The sequence below is a fragment of the Meriones unguiculatus genome (genome assembly GCF_030254825.1).
Source record: "Meriones unguiculatus strain TT.TT164.6M chromosome 13 unlocalized genomic scaffold, Bangor_MerUng_6.1 Chr13_unordered_Scaffold_33, whole genome shotgun sequence".
NCBI lineage: Eukaryota > Metazoa > Chordata > Mammalia > Rodentia > Muridae > Meriones > Meriones unguiculatus.
Window position 1 is genome coordinate 353,157 of NW_026843645.1, and position 16,846 is coordinate 370,002.

The following is a 16,846-nucleotide window of genomic DNA, read 5'->3' on the forward strand; positions in this document are numbered from 1 at the left end:
TGGGAATTTTAACCAAAAGGAAAGCAAAGTCATGCTGCTGGGAAGCAATAGACTGGGATCTAAGAGACCTGTACCAATAAAGCTTGCCTTAGAAATATTTTTCCAAAAGGCTGAAGATGCAGCTGTTCTAGAATTAATATCCACCCCCACAGTGAAAGTACACCATACATAATTAAATGGTTAACTAAAAAATAATCTCTTTAATAGTAGCACGTATCTAGCTCTACTTAATGCTATAAGTGAAGTCAGCCTAAAACTGATTTTGTATTCCATACACACAGTCTTTCTTAAGTCTCTTAATTTTAGGCTTCAGTTTATACATTAAACAATTTTAATATGGACCAGAGATTTCAAGTCTAGCCACTGAAACAAATGGGAGATTTACACAGCAAAGATATTCCTTGAATGATTTAAGTACTCCACTTCCATAATATAGCAGGTCATTATTCAGTGTCAAGGTAGAAGAGAGAGGACTCAGTGGTTTCAAATGTTAAGAAAAGTAGAAGGTAGAAAAAGTGCCAAAACCATACAATGAAAAAAAAAAGACATCTTAACAAATGGTGTTGGACTAACTGGATGTGTACATGTACAAAAATGCAAACAGACAAATACTTATCACCCTGCACAAAACTAAAATACATATGGATCAAAGACCTCAATATAAAAACGGACACACTAAACCTGTTAGAAGAAAAAGTGGGGAAGAGCCTAGAACACATTGGCACAGAAGACAACTTCCTGAACAGAACACCAACAGCACAGGCTCTAAAATCAACAATCAATAAATGGGACCTCATGAAACTGAAAGGCTTCTGTAAAACAAAGGACACTGTCATCAGAACAAAACAGTTTACAGACGATCTACAGGTTGGGAAAGGATCTTCACCAACTCTATATCTGACAGAGGGCTGATATCTAGAATATATAAAGAAATTAAGAAGCAACAAATCAAGTAATCCAATTTAAAAAATGGGATACAGAGCTAAACAGAATTCTCAATAAAGGAACATCAAATCACAAAGAAACACGTAAAGAAAGGCCCAACATCTTTAGTCTCATGGAAATGCAAACCAACACGACCCTGAGATTTCACCTTACACCCATAAGAATGGCTAACATCAAAAACTCAAGTGACAACACATGCTGGAGATTATGTGAAGCGGAACCCTCCTCCATTGCTGGTGGAAAAGTAAACTTGTACAACCACCTTGGAAATCAATCTGGTCCTTTCTCAGACACTTAGGAATAGTGCTAACTCAAGATCCAGCTATACCACTCCTAGGCATATATCCAAAAGTTACTCAAGTATACAACAAGGACATTTGCTCAACCATGTTCATAGAAGCTTTATTTGTAATAGTCAGAAGCTGGAAACAACCCAGATGTCCCTCAACGGAGAAATGGATACAGAAATTATGGTACATTTACACAATGGAATACTACTCAGCAAAGAAAGCATGAAATCAGCAAGCAAAAGGTGGGATCTAGAAATGATCATCCTGAGTGAGGTATCCCAGAAGCAGAAAGAGGCACATGGTATATACTCACTTATAAGTGGATATTAGACATATAATATAGGATAATCATACTAAAATCTGTACACCTAAGGAAGCTGATCAAGAGGGAGGACCCTGGTACGATACTCAATCTTCATTGAGAAAGGCAAACAAGACAGACATCGGAAGAGGGAGAAAACAGAAAACAGGACAGGAGCCTATCACAGAGGGCTTCTGAAAGACTTTACTCAGCAGGATATCAAAAAAATATGCTGAGATTCATAGCCCACCTTTTTGCAGAGTGCAGGGAATTTGGGGGAGGAAGGGGGAGATAGAGGGACCTGGAAGGAAAAAAAAGCCCCACAAGAGCAACAGAACCAAGAACTCTGGGCACAGGGGTCATTTCTGAGACTGATACTCCAAGGAAGGATCATGCATGGAGATAACTTGGAACTCCTGCATAGAAGTGCCCCATGGCAGTTCAGTGTCTAAGGGGGTTCCCTGGTAGAGGGAACAGGGACTGTCTCTGACATGAACTCAATGACTGGCTCTTTGATCACCTCCACCTGAGGGGGGAACAGCCTTGTCAGTCCACAGAGGAAGACAGAGAAGCTGGTCCTGATGAAACCTGATGGACTAGGGTTAGATGGAAGTGGGAAGGACCTACCCTGTTATTGGAATGGGGGAGGGGCATGGGAGAGAAGGAGAAAGGGAATGTGGGATTAGGAGAGGAAACGGGAAGGGGATGCAGCTGGGATGGAAAGTGAATAAACTAATAAAATAAAAATTAATAAAAATAAAATTAAAAAAATACAACAACAAAAAGCTAGGGTGGGAAGGTCTTGCACAAGCTACATCTTATCTTAACTAAGCTTCTTGAGAAGAATAGCATCTTGTACACTACTTCCTTGAAAGAAATGGAAGGAAACAGGAAACGTCTATGAATTGATCAGAAATTCTCATACAATGGGATAAAATCATGAGGAGTCTAAAAAAACAATACTGCATGAGGGAAACACAAGATCTCAATAACATTATTTACCAACACCACAGTGACTTTGGAACTGATGAGGGTATCTCCATGTGTTTGAAAGAGGTGGGTTCTCAAAATGAGAAGCAAGCACTCCTCAAATGTCCTTACCCTGCTGCTCACCCTATTTCTGGTTTTAGAAAAGGAACAGTGCTTTATTTTAAATAACTCAGAATCTTGGGGAAATCTCCCAAGGCCTAGGCCACAGGATATACTGGCTCTGCAAAGCATATTTGAGGAGTGTGAGAAGTTAGATTATTCTCCATCATGAGGACCTCAAGGAAGGTTTTGTTTGGTCAGGGCAGCCCTCAACACAACAGTGTTTTCTCTGTTCAACTGTTTTCATCAGATGTCTTGCCCGTGTGGCTGAACTATGCTTTTCTTAAGAAGAAAACTGCAACTTTAGGGCACATCAGGCTTTAATGTTGGCTCTGATTCTGTAATGGCCCACTAAGCAGCTTGTTAGATGTCTCTTTTTTGACATGGAGATGGGCCAATGGTTGGTATGAATCAGGGGCTTTCTCCTTGGTTATGGCTGGAGACAAATTTGTTGACTATCCTCTTGAGAAAATGGGTTTCCTAGCATCCCAATGTCTAACAGGCTGGGTTGGCATGCTACTTATCTGTTTTAAAACAGCCTTTAGCTATTCTACTTGGTGTGATGTCCTGTCACCTAAGCACTGAAAATTTCTGTACATCAACTGTTCTATGAATTTACATCACAGCTTTACACTGAAGTGCTACTCAATACATATGTTACCTACAACTTCCACTAAACATGCATACACATAGTGTGTAAGAGGTGGCCTCCGGAGCCCAACCTTCCTCAAACAGCTCTTCCATTTTACTAGCAAGATAAATCTAACTTTAAAGTCCCAATGTTGCAGCGCCGTTTTCCACTGAACACATTGAAACATTTTCCTAATTATCAGTTAACTGGTTAAACTTGCTGTTACTTTAACCAGGTGCCTTAAATTGTATAAGTAAGCCCTCACTTACTAACAGTCAGAGGACACACTTCTCTGTTGCCTTATCACCTTGAGCTCTGGAACAAATGTCAAGTGATAAAAATTAGAGGCCTTAGGTTCCAGGCCGAATGTCTTAGAAAACATTTCAAAGTGTTGAGCCCAGGTGTACTGGATCAGCATAGCCTCCAACATAAACTCCCTTGCTTAACCCACATTTGATTGGATGACCCCGACTCTCTCCAAGGGGCCCTCACCTTGTGAATTTAAACCTTTAAATATACAATAAAGCATACCCTGGGGCACCATTCAGATCTGAACTGGCCACTTCCCTGAGCTCAGAAAATAAAGCATTCATTCTAACCTCCTGTTCCAGAAGTGAGTTCTCTCTGTTCGGAACCAAAAGTCAATATACTCAAGATATTCAGATGCCCGGCTATGTTCAGGGCTAGGAAAGGGGGCCTCTCTGGTGGCTGTTTCTGGTTGCCAGCTCCCACCCAGCCTCAGGAAGGACCCTAAACAGCTTCTACTGCTGTTCAGCCTCCTGCTCCACCAGGCTGGGGGCAGTGGACACACACCATGTTGCAACTTCGGAACTTGGCTGAAATCCCCTCACAGTACACAGCAGCAGCGCTTATACCAGAGCAGACCAACCATTCAACCCTGCTCAGCTAAAGAGCGAACTTGCAGCAAGGCGCCAAGAAGAACCCACCTCTCCCTCTGACTGCAGGAATGAAAGCATCTGATTGGCCAATGAGTCTTAAGTGACATGAGCACCTCCCTTAGGATTACAGTGTACTGAAGGGACAAGGCTTAGTGATTCCTGGTCCAGGCTTCTCTTTTAGGACCAAACTTTCTTCAGATCTGGACATGTTTGCATTTCATCATCATTTGTGCCTGTTCTCCCATAGCCTACCCTGTGTCTTTCAGCACTCAGGATACAATTACCCTCTTCCTCCTTGAATCAGCTTGCATAGCTGCACAAACATTATTCAACCTGTAGCAGAGTGAACACTCTGTCCAACAGGTGGAAGAAGGCCAAGAATTTTAAGAATTAAAGAGAGATTTAAGAAAATGCAAAGAGTTTTTTGTTCTGTGACTTCAGGTAAACTGGAGCCACTTTTCTCCTGGAAGAGACCCAGGAGAAAAAAAAGCAGGGAAAACATGACACTTTGGAGTACTATCATCAGGTAAAACTTCTTCCTCAATAGGAAGATGAAGAACACAGAAACCTGCACTAGTGAAGGCTCTCTGCATGAAATGACCTGACAGAATAAATTTTTCTGTGTATGTATACAGCTAATACATATATATATATGTATACACACACACACACACACACACACATACGATTTGGTATTTTGAGACAGGGCCTCTTCTTTTAGCCCTGGTTGTCTTGGACTAGATCTGTAGACCAGGCTGACCTTGGACTCGCTGAGACTGGCCTGCTTCTTCCTGCCAGAAGGCTGGGATTCAAGCCCTGTGCCACTAAATCCATCTTAGATTTTCTGTTTTATTTTATTTTTTTTTAAAGACCGGGTTTCATCATGTAGGCCCGTTTGTGCTGGACTCTTTGTCAACGAGGCCAACACTGAAATCACAGAGCACAGCCTGTGTCTGCCTTTCAGGTGCCTGGATTAAAGGCTTGTGCAAGCATGGCTGGCAAGACCTTAGACTTTTAAGGATATGTTTAAAGGAGGGTTTCTTATCTAACTAATTTTTTTTTAAGATTTTTGAGTAGGTGGATGAGGAGACCTCTGACTATTATTATCTGTATGTGTCTGTGTGTGCATTAAATCAGACATTGTTGCCATGCTCACAGACCTTCTTAGATCAGAGCTTTTACTCTTATGCCTAAGAAATTTTTATTTTATTTTATTTTATTTTATTTTATTTTATTTTATTTTATTTTATTTTATTTTATTAGAAAAACATCTCCCCAGGCAGTGAGTTCTGTGCTGAGCATCACTTGCACTGTGGGTCTGATCCTCTGAGGGCAAGGAATCATATGAAAGAAGAGAGACTTAGTATCATCTGGAGAGGACAGGAGCTCTACAAGGACCAAATATATCTGGGCACAGGGGTCTTTTATGAGACTGTATCTCCAATCAAGGACCATGCATGGATATAACCTAGAACCCCTGCTCGGATGGAATCCATGGTAGCTCAGTAGCCAAGTGTGTTCTATAGTAATGGGAACAGGGACTGTTTATGACATGAATTCAATGGCTGGCTCTTTGATCTACCCCCCACCTCCAGGGAGGAGCAGCCTTCCTAGAACACAAAGGTGGATATTGCAGTCAGTCCTGAAGATACCTGATAAGCTAAGGTGAGGTGGACCTCTCTTATCAGTGGCCTTGAAAAGGGGCATGGAGGAAATGAGGGAGAGAGGGTGGGATTGGAAGGGAGTGAGGGAGTGGGCTACAGCGGGAATAAAAAGTTAATAAACTGTAACTAATATTAAAAAATAAAATAAATAAAATAAAAAACAGAGAACAGATCTCAATGTAGAATTCTCAACAGGAGAATCTCAGATGGCTGAGAAACACTGTTCAGGTTCAGCATCCTTAGCCTTTAAGGTAATGCAAATGGAAACTACTTTGAGCTTTAATTTTACACATGTTAGATGGTGAAGTTTAACAGGACAAGTGACAGCTCACTCACACTGACAAAGGTGTTGGGGAAGGGGGACACTCCTCCATTGCTGGTTGGAGGGCAAACAAATACAGCCAACATTGTATTTTCTCACACAACTGAGTTGTTGTCCCAGGAGGTTGTATGAGGATGCCCAAAAGCCCAGGCTGATGTTACAAGAGATCATTGCTCTCTGAAAAACAACAGCAGGGCCACACTCTGGAGGAAAGCTTATACACAGTGCACTGAAAGTGGAGAGGTGGGCGAAGTGCAGGTTAAAAGATTTCACCCCTATGTTCTAGTCTCTTTGTGGTAAGACAGTACTGTACAGGCTATCAAAAGAGAAACCCGGACATAAACCCAGAATAAAAACCACTCCACCTAAAATCTGTACTGCTTACAAGATGTAAAGGGGGCATGATTATACCAAACTTGCTTGAGTGGTGAGCTAATGTTTGGTTTAACTTGCAGCACAATCCATTAGATGGAACCCACTCCCTTGATGGCCAAGAATGTCTCCAAGACATAAACAGCAAGGACTGTGTTTGTATGTGTCCACTCCAGGTCCACTGCAGAGATGTCATGGCTGTTAGTTCTATATTTTTGTAAGACTCCTAACATTAAGAACAGGTATAACTTTGACTCTCTCACCTGCTCTTGAGACTCTTTTTCCCCTATTTAGGGTTCCTTGTCCATCCTCACTGTGAGGTCTGTTGGCCTTATCTTTTTTGTATTTTGTTTGGCAGTCCTATCTTAGAGGCCTGTTCTTTTCTGAAATGGATACAGAGGAAGGAAGTAGATATGGGGAAAGAAGGGAGGTATGCCGGATGTGAGAGAAGTGGAGGGAGGGAAAACAGTGGTCAGAATATATTGTATGAGGGAAGAATCCTTTTCAATTAAAAAGCATTAATTTAATTTTCCTACCTAAAAATGCAAAGAAGAGAAGCAATCAAAGAGAAGTGAAATAGTGAAGACAAGGAAAAAAAATCATGATGTACAGTTATTATTCGGTGTGCAAAGAGGGGAAACATCACTCAGGAGTTTAACAAGCTTATTCTTTAGTCTTATCTAGATCTATGAAATCAGATGTTTTGCTCTCACCAATATGAAATATATATCACACAGGTAAAATGAGGTAATTTTCTGCTGTTGTGTGGAATTACAGGGGTCCCTGCTCACTTAATTCCAAAACAGTACTCTTTCTTCTCTATAATAAAAACTAAAGTTTGGAGCTAGAGAGGTGGCTCAGCAGATAAGAACACCCTCTGTTCCTTCAGATGTACTGAGTTCAATTCTCAGAAACCACATGGTGGCTCACAATCATCTATACTGAGATATGTTGCCCTCTTCTGGCATGCAGGTACAAATGCTGATAGAACATTAATTAAATATATAGTCTTTAAAAAACAAAAAAAATAATTTGAATAATATTCACAATAATGGAAATAAGCATGTAATGTTATACACTATTTATGCATTAACTATATAATACATTAAGTATATACAAACTGATATTTTAAAATGCTAAGTGTTTAAACATGTTTTCCCAGTAAAAATAAACATGTCATCATCTAAGGTGGGTTAGCTGATCAAAACAAAACTAAGTGTTACTTGTCTAAGACTATTACATTTTTATTCAACTGTAATTTGTCATTATTTCAATACAAACAAAACAAGTCAGTCTGTTTCTTAACTCATTTTCACTTCATGCAGCATGACTCATTGGCAGAAAACTCTTACGCCATCAAAATAAACCAACATTCTGCATTTTTATAGTATATTATATTGTAAAAGTACATTTGCTTTTTATTTCTATAACAACATTTGCTCTAAAAAGCCTGACATTTGATTTTCCTTCTCCACATACCAAATAAAAATATATTAAAAAAATTCTTTGAAAGTGATTGCTTCTGCTAGGTTGTGTTGTTTCTGCCCTTCATTTTCTATTGTGAACTATAAGGTAGACAAGTTGACTAAAGCTCTCCTACCCAATGGACAAATGGGAATGTAGCAAGATTGGAATCAGAGAGAGAGAGAGAGAGAAGTTTGTTGATTTGACACTGCTTATGCTGTAATTATACACTGTTTCATGACCAATAAAGCAATGACTGTGAAAGTCTTTTATAAGTGTGTAATCCCTTTACCATTGCTATTGTTGTCATTCATTTATCATACTGTCCTTCTGAGTCACAAACCATGACCTCAACAAATAAGGAATTAGGTTACTTTAAAAGTTATCCACCACAAACATAAACACAATAAACATGAGAATTCAGATACATTTTATAACTAATCAAAAGTACATGAAACTTTACTGAGAAGACTGCTGGGATCAATAGCCATTTTGTCATTTTATGAGAGCTACGTGCAATGTAGGCACACGTAAACATGGATACAATGAGAATGTGTGGAAAACATGGTTTATTGTAGGTTTTTTGTTTGGGTAATGAGGAGGTGTGGGTGTAGGTAACACCAACAAATGCATCAGATTACAAATAATAAATCCTTGCAGTTTTACATGAACTATAAGAACACAACCTGATGTTCCTTAATTTTAGTACGAATCTGTGGGAATTCCTAAATTCTGCTATCAAGAGATAATTTTGTATGCTAATACATGATCCCATACCACACTCAAATTTATTATTCAATTGAGAACCATGTTTTATTTTCACTTTTTTTCTTCTTAAATTATACATGGGGGGATAGCTTTTGTGACCATAGCAGTGTATTTTGTGTCAGTAAACTCTATACTGAAGTCTTCTTTCTATGGCTGTGTAAATTATTTCATTACTTTCAATTTTATATACTAACTATAGTTTGCTAAACAAATGATTATGTAGGATATCATTTACACTTTTATACTAGAGTAAACAAAACCAATGGAATGATGTATTTTTAAAAAAGATGTTGGCTATTTTCTATTTCAATATGAATTCACCAGAATCCAAAGAAAATTTCTATGAATTTCTAAGAGGAAAGCTGATTCCAAAGCTATGTCCCATGAAAAACGACACAGAATTCCAAATAGGATAATGAAGTAAGAGTACACACATATGCAGCTGTGACCTCAGAACGTGTCTCAGAGCTACAACTATCAAGAATGTGTACAACAGTTGCGACCAAATTAGGAGACAAAGAGAAAAAGCCAAAATCATAAGCCTAAAAATATATTCAAGTTTTCCTCAAAAGGCCCAAGGAAACTCTGCCAGGAAAAATGTGACTTGTCCAAGGTTACTTATGTTTATATGTGTATAGAAATTAAATAAGCACAGACTGCAAAACTCTTACAAAAGCAACTCAAGCTGACCCCTAAAGTATATTTCTGACAAACCAGCTACTGTAGATCGCTCTTCTAAAAGGAGAGACCACATGCTCAATGGTCTGGAGCTCACTGTGGAAAAAAAAGTGATCAAAAAAGAGGGCTACGATTCTAAAGCCCCTCATGCCTTCTTGTGGTTTCAGGCAAATCCAGCACCACTAAAAGCAATACACAAACCAATGTGGTGAGTGTTTTCATGTTTGCTTACTCCCACATGGATTGTGCCATAAGATATGGAATCTGCCTTATCCACCTCCCCAACACTAGCACATCTTAAAAAACTCTGCATCTCAGAAATTCCTATTGTGTCCTGAAATTAAATTTTCCTGAATCACAACACTATGGCTGAAAGAAAGAAAAAGATAAAAAGATTCCAAACAAAAATTGATAGAGGATTCACATCACCCACTTTTTCCAGCTTCAAAACTATTTATAAAATTTGCCACACAAACCTGAATGTGGAATGCAAAGTTAAGAACTTCTAGAGAGCAGACCATCAGTTTTCCAATTTCTCTTCTTACCACACACCAAAAACAACGTGTGTGTGTGTGCACACTGGACAGTGATATTTTAACTATCACAGCTTTAAGCTGCCAGGGATGCAGAGGAATTCTCCCAGCCCCCACCCACTGCCCCCAAGGAATCTACACTCAAGGAAGAGTCAGAGACCAGGGACCAATCCCCAAGTCACCACATAGATCAACAGAATGACAGTTAACCCACAGTCTCAGCATCACAATATCAGACTCTGAGAGCTTAGCAGACCTTTTCCTCCTGGTTTTGGTACAGTGGCCCACACACTCATCATTGCATAGTTTGAAGTCCCCCTCACAGTTCTCTTCAGCTGCATCAGAAAAGAATCCTGGAAAGAAAATATGAGCTACCTCCCATTGGTGCTGCTGACTGATAGGTCTGCCTAGAGTCCCTCATTTCCTTTGACCACCCAGCTGGGCTTAAGGACACTAACAACTACTCTACTGGGGGATGAGATCAAATAGCTCAGAGAGCTGAGACCTTCCCAACTGGGTCCACACCTTAGGCACACACAGAGCCCTACTCTAAGAAATTTGCATTTTAGTATGACTTTCCCATCTCCAAGACACAAGGAGATAGTTCCTCTTCTACTTCACAGGGTCCTTTGTGTGCACATTCCAACACACAATAATTGTTCAGTGTCACTATCTCTACATTATAGCTGAGAAATCCTGAAGCCAAACAAGTCAAAGTCAAACAGTAACAATTAAAACAAAAATTGATGAAGAATATGAAAGGAGTGGTAAATGGGAAATGAATGAAAAAAAAGAAATAAAAAGGAAAGGTCATAAATGATTCTAGGTATGGTGGGGTAGAAAGTTTATTATAGAGAAAAGGGACAGAATAGCCAGATGCAGGGACATCTGGGAGAGTCCAGAGGAAACATGACTGAGCATTATGAGGAAAAGTAGGAGGGGAGAGGGGAAAGCTAGACCAAGAGGCCTGGATAGTAAATGATAGATGAAAAAGCCCAGGTAACCAAAATGGTTGGATTACATAAGGAAGACCACCCAGGGGAAGGGGAACTCAGACCCTGGGCTAGAAGGCTGGGGATGCCAACCATTACCCTATCACAGGTAGAAACAGAGGGATTCTAGGAGAACCAGAAGCTGGGCCTCCTTTGATTTGTTAAATAGGTACCTCAGATATTTGTCCCAGCATTTGAGACTTAACAGTAGGGAAGAATGAGGGGGTTGAAATTATTTAACTATAATCTCAAAAATTGTAAAAAGTTAAAACACGCTTCATGCTCCAATAGTTTTTTGGGACTAGACATGCGTAGCAGAGCACACCAAGAATTATAAACTCCTTTTCTCTAGGGGTGCACCATTGTTAGAATAATAACATTCCATTTATGCTTGGCCACACCAGATTATCCAGTTCTTTGTTTGTTGAACCAGTGTAACTACAGATATTTGGTTTCTAGAAATAAGTTTAGTTGCTTTTCCAGAATCTTGATTGCCTTGGTCTGTGAACTCCAAATATTGCCAGTTTGGACATTTCCTAATCATCTAAAATTGAATAACTGACACTTCTGTCCAAGCAGGAAAGCTCTCACCATCCTTCTTCTCCATCCCTTTCTGTGCTATGATGACACCAGCTTCAAATTTAGTCACTTAACTCAATTCATACACTGGTGCTTCTTTATTTGTAATTACCCACCCTATGAAAGCCAGAGATGTTTGAGGAACCTCATTCACTGGTCCCTTTTCCATTTCACTGAGCAGGTTAAGGTCCAGCCTGAAATGAGTTGCAAGACACTGGGCCACAAAGGCAGGATTAGGTGGTTCAAAGCAAGTCTTAACTATATAGCATGAAGGCTGAGTTTTGGAAGACATTGCTCTAAACAGAAACTAATGAAAAATCCATTTTTAATTAGGAATGAAATTCTTTTTAAAAGATATTTAATTTTATTTTCTGTGCATTAGTGTGTAGGTGTCAGATTGTTTGGAATTGGCATTACAGACAGTTGTGAGCTGTTACATGGGTGCTAGGAATTGAATCTGGGTCCTTTAGAAGAGGAGGCAGTGCTCTTAACCACTGAGCCATCTCTCCAGTCCCAGGAATGAAATCCTTAATGACTGATAAATGTTGGAGAAGAGAAAGGAATAAGAGATTAGAGCAGTGATGCATAAAGAAAATAAAACTTACTAATTAATACCAACAATTGACTTTTTTAGAAAGAGAAATATAATTGAAAAACTACATAGGTATAGTTACTGAGTTTGAACAAAAGCAGCCCCTTCTCTGAGAGCTAATAGCATTAATCAGATACTGATTTACCTTGATTCTACCTGCAGTGTTAGCTGCTGAGATTGGTAACCTGACATACAAAGCTACCGCAAATAGCTGAGTCTCAAATTTCTGAGCAGACATAGCCCTATCTATGAAGACGGCACATAAATGCATAGGAAAGACCTACTTGCAAATTCAATATTCGCTGGTTCAACCTAACCTGCCCAAATTGAATACCCACCAATCTGGTCTGTTTTCACTCACATGCAAGAGTTAATGTATGCTAGATATTGAAAAATCACTAATTCTGTGGGGATCATATCCTTCTTCGTAGCCTGATCCCTGCAGCTGACTGCCTTAAAGTTTAGTTTTTGATCTAGCTATTGCCTACCCTGTTTCACCCAGCAATTGTACATAAAGAATTGTTCTTACTGTTCTGAACAGAAGGCAGAAACCATGCTCCACATGCAAATCCTTTCACTGTAACTACAATGGACAGTATTACACTCCCAAACATGTTCCTGGCTTTTGAGAGGGAACTCCATTTTATTCTCAATGCATGGAGAACTTAGTGAAAGCTCTCAAGGCCTAGGCCCCAGTCTGTTACTGGCTATGATAAGAATGATAATGGGTTTGAGAAACAACTATGCCATTTCCCTCATATGAAGGCCTCACGGAATGCCTTCATTGATCAGGTCAGCCAAGAACACAAACAAGTTTTGTTTTGTTTTGTTTGTTTGTTTTTTCCCCTTTTCAAAGAGATATCAACCAGTATAGACTTGCCCCTGTGGAAAACTTATTCTTTTCTCAAAAAGAAAACTGGACCTTTAGGTAAATGAATTTTAATTCAGAACATGGCTGTTCTGGCAAGAGAACACATCCAAAGGCTATATGATCTAGTTGGAATTCAGACACACCTTTAATACCAGGAGAAAGAGATAAGCAGATCTTTGTGGTCAAGGCCAGTCAGGTATAGAGCAAGCTTCAGGTATGGAAAAGCTTAGGTCTGGGTGTGGTGGTACAAACCTTTAATCCTAGCCCTAAGGAAACAGAGAGATGCAGATGTTTGAGTTCTAGCCATTTCTGCTCAGGCTGTTCAGCTGAGTCAGTGAGTTGAGAGGCAATGCAGTCAACTTGAGTTTGCAGAATTCAGAAAAAGTTTTACTGGGGGTCTTTTACAGACACAGGTTGAAGAGAGAAACTAGGCACAGGTTGAAGACAGACAGAGCCAGAGAATGAGAACCATCCAGAAGATTATAACATATTGCCAAAGTTAGTATGAGGCCAAGCAGAACAATTCAGTCATAAACTAAGAAAAGCCAAATTGATTCAGTCACCTTGGAGGGGAGTCTGAGCCAGAACAGCTGAGTTGAACAGGCCAGCAAGATTCAGGAAAAACTAGAAAGGATGAGCTTATTCAGCACTAAGTCTCAAAGGATGAAAACATTCTCGATTACATTGTATGGAGGCTAGAGGCTTGCAGGACTAGGCCTAGGTTAGCAGATGAAGGCACTAAGCGCCTGGAGGACAATTATTTCAGGGGAATAAAAGTTACTTTAACACCTTTATGTCACCACAGGCTGTAATGTTGGTAGTGACCCTGTAGGATCACCTTGAGCAGCTTGGTAGAGGCCTGTTGTTTGATATGAGGATCAGCCTGGTAGCTGGTTGTAAATCAGAGTTTTCTCTCTCCTTTGCTAGGGTTGGGGCCAAATTTCTGGACAAGCTTGGTCAACATGTGTATGCTAGGATGCTAATCTCTAACAGGCCTGGTTAGCATACTATTTACCTGTGGGGTGATTTGGAGGCAGTCCTCCCCCTGGCTAAATTCTATTTAGTGACACCTATTATTTCCCAAGTATTGGCTATCCTTTACATCATCAATTCTACTCTTCCTCATCACAGCTTAATATTGGAGTGCTACTCAACACATAAGATGGCGTTTACAACCCCCACAAAACTACCTCCGAATGGATCTCACACTTAAAGATTAATTGCTAAGAGCAGAACTTGTAGAGGATGCAAGAAAAACTGGAACACCAAAGACAAATTAAGTACTCCGAGTTTGGCGTCCCACCATGAGGATGATTCTGCTCACAAACCCCTGATGCAAACGCTCTGCATGGATGCGGCCCCCTCAGTGAAGTGACTCAGATACAACCGCTGGGTCCAGCGATCGCCCAGGACCACAATTTCCCTCCCCAGTGGCCGCCGATGACCAGCCAGTTCCAGAAGAGACCCCGCACAGCAGCTCCAGCCACTCAGCCACCTTCTCCTCCCTGAACTCACCATGTTGCGACTTCGGAGCTTGCCTCCGTTTCTCTCACAGCACCCAAGCAGCGGCAGCAGCGGCGCTCAGAGCGCTTCAAAGGGAACCACGCGAGCCTACTCAGCAGTGGTAGCTGAACCAGCAGAAAGGCATCCGGAAGGACACGCCCCCTCTCTTGACTGGCAGGTCCGCTCAGAGACCCTGATTGGCCAGAGAGTCTTGAGTGACAGGAGCCCCTCCCTTAGGGCTATGGTGTCTCCCTTAGGGTTAGAGTGTGCGGAAGGGGCACAGCTCTTTAGTCCCTGACACTGACTTCCAGTCCAGGACTGCGCCTTCTCCAGATCTGCGGAGATTCGCATTTCAGCAGCACTAATGCCTGTCCTCCGATAGCCTATGTCTGCCTGCACACCCAGCCTCCAGATCGCCCAGCCCTCCCACCCTGGCCACTCAGCCACTTGCTGCTCCCCTCTGTGGGAGGGGACCCTAGGCTCCCCAACTCAAGATCTCAGGGTATGCCTAAGCTCCCACACAGCAGCACTCAGGAGGCAGTTCTGCTTCTTCCTCCTGGTGGATCAGGCTTCCATAGCCCATTACTCAACTGCAGTGAAGTTACCCATCTGTCCCACAAATGAAAGGGATCCTAGAATATTAACAAGATAATTTTTAATTATTTATACATTTTATAATTAAAGAACAAAATACAAATTTAGGTGACTTCTCTATTAAATTACCATGGCGTTTAAATGCTTTAGCAGTAATATACACATATATAATGTAAATATAAAACGTTTGAATCACATACTCCAAGAAACCCATTCCTAGATGATTAACATATCTAGAGAACATATTCAGTACAATCAAACAATTCTGACAAAATGATTGCAGGATTCTTAAGTTGTGCTAAATCATATTCATCTTTGGTGGAATGTCTAGTTTATAGTGATTTACAAGTACCACAAAGGAATTTATTAGATTTTATAAATGACTCTCACAGGAGTTATATAGTCTTCTCAGAAAACAATATGAATTGTGTTTTGTAATAAATGCAAAATGCATGCTAGGCAAAAAGTATAAAAGCTGATAACAGAATTTTGATTGGGACTGTGTGTTCCTTATATATTTCATTTCTTAATGTTATGAATATTTTAAATTTTTTATATTAAAATTTATTCACTTTGTATCCCAGCTGTAGCCCCCTCACTCAATCCCTCCCAGTCTCATTATTTTCCCCTCATTTCCATCCATGCCCCACTCCATCTCTCTTTTCTGAGACTGATTCTCCAACCAAGGACCATGCATGGAGATAACCTAGAACTGAGCCCATGGTAGCTCAGTATCCATGTGGGATCCATAGTAACGGGAACAGGGACTGTCTCTGACCATGACTCAGTGGCTAGCTCTTTGATCACCTCCTCCTGAATGGGGAGCAGGCCATAGAGGAAGACATTACAGCCAGTCCTGATGAGACCTGATAGGCTAGGGTCAGATGAAAGGGGAGGAGGACCTTCCCTATCAGAGAAATTTCAAGAAACAAGATTTGTGTTTTGTGGCTTCATACTGGGCTAAGATAACTGCACCTACGTTTCACCTGGTACCTGTGAACATCCTGAGAGAAAAACAGTTAACAGATGACAATCTTTATGGAGCAGTGTTTTTAGCAGCCATAGCAAAATGGGAAGGGAAACAAAACAAAACATCTGTATTAGTAAAGATTCTCTAGCTGAACAGAACAAATGGAATGAATGTACATATGTAGAAAGTGGGTTTATTAGAATGGCTCACAGGCTGTGTTCCAACTGGTCCAACAATGCCTAACTACCGATGGAAAGTTGAAGAACCCATGTTGCAGGATTATTTAGTTATACTGTGAACCCTGAGATGGTATCCTGGAAAAATCTGTCTCTAGTTGTGGAGTGGTTTAGTGTAAGCATACACCACAAGTTCTCTGTTAAAACAGGCTTGGATAAACTCAACCATAGGTCAAGAGGCCAAGCAAGCAACCAGTTGGGAGAGATTCACATGAAGTGGAATGTAGGGACATTCAGTTTGAGAGGATTTTAAAAAAGCACGGAAGGAGAAGTAGTTTTTGTTTTGTTTTGTTTTCTGAGCCTTTGGCTGAGTAGGAAGGTAGGCTGCCTCCTTGAGATAGCAAGTTTTCACCTAGGCATCTGACTCCAGCATCTTTATTGGTGACATCAAATGTTTTGGATTTTGCTTAAAAACAAAAACAAAAACAAAATACAGTAATGGTTCAGCCAATGTAGCTGGATGTCTCAGATGGTCTTCAGTATATACCATAATTCTTAAGAAATAAGCTTTAATGCCAGTTTTTTTTAATGAGCTTGCTATCCAGAGGTAGGG